This window comes from Nanorana parkeri, unplaced genomic scaffold, assembly GCF_000935625.1.
Source record: "Nanorana parkeri isolate BGI_ZX_2015 unplaced genomic scaffold, ASM93562v1 scaffold2678, whole genome shotgun sequence".
In the NCBI taxonomy this organism is placed as follows: Eukaryota; Metazoa; Chordata; class Amphibia; order Anura; family Dicroglossidae; genus Nanorana; species Nanorana parkeri.
Window position 1 is genome coordinate 20513 of NW_017308946.1, and position 582 is coordinate 21094.

The window sequence follows — 582 nt, forward strand, 5'->3', positions numbered from 1 at the left end:
TCACCGGGTAATGATCCCTCTGGCAGGAGATAGATGGCGGCGAGCTCTTCACTTTCTTTTCTGCCGCCATTAATACAGATAGATTAGCCGTATATACCCATGCTGAGCCGTATAGAAGCCCCTGACATAGGGGGACGCCATCTTCATGGGCCCTATCCAGGGGCCCCTCATCCTTCCAGGTCCAGATTACATTTTTGCTGTGACTCTGAACAAGGACAGAGCGTTGTCACATATAACAGGAAGTGTCTGAACAAAGACAGAGCGTTGTCACATATAACAGGAAGTGGACAGAAGGTTGTCACTGTTATAGGTGGGAGGGGTCAGGACAAGCCTGACTATTACAGAGAACATGAGATCTGCACATAACTTTAGCTGCTGATCTCTCTGTCTATACTGACGTGTCATTTCACTGACGGTCGCCGTATTCCTCATCATATGCTCCGTGTGATCGGCCCAGGACTGTGACAGGTTCACTTTAAGCGCTGAAGATAAATGAGGCTGATAATGTGGTATGTTCTATATTACACCGATCGCTGTCACCGCACTCTCAGCCCGTGTCCTGGCAGCGGGTCCGCCTCCCCC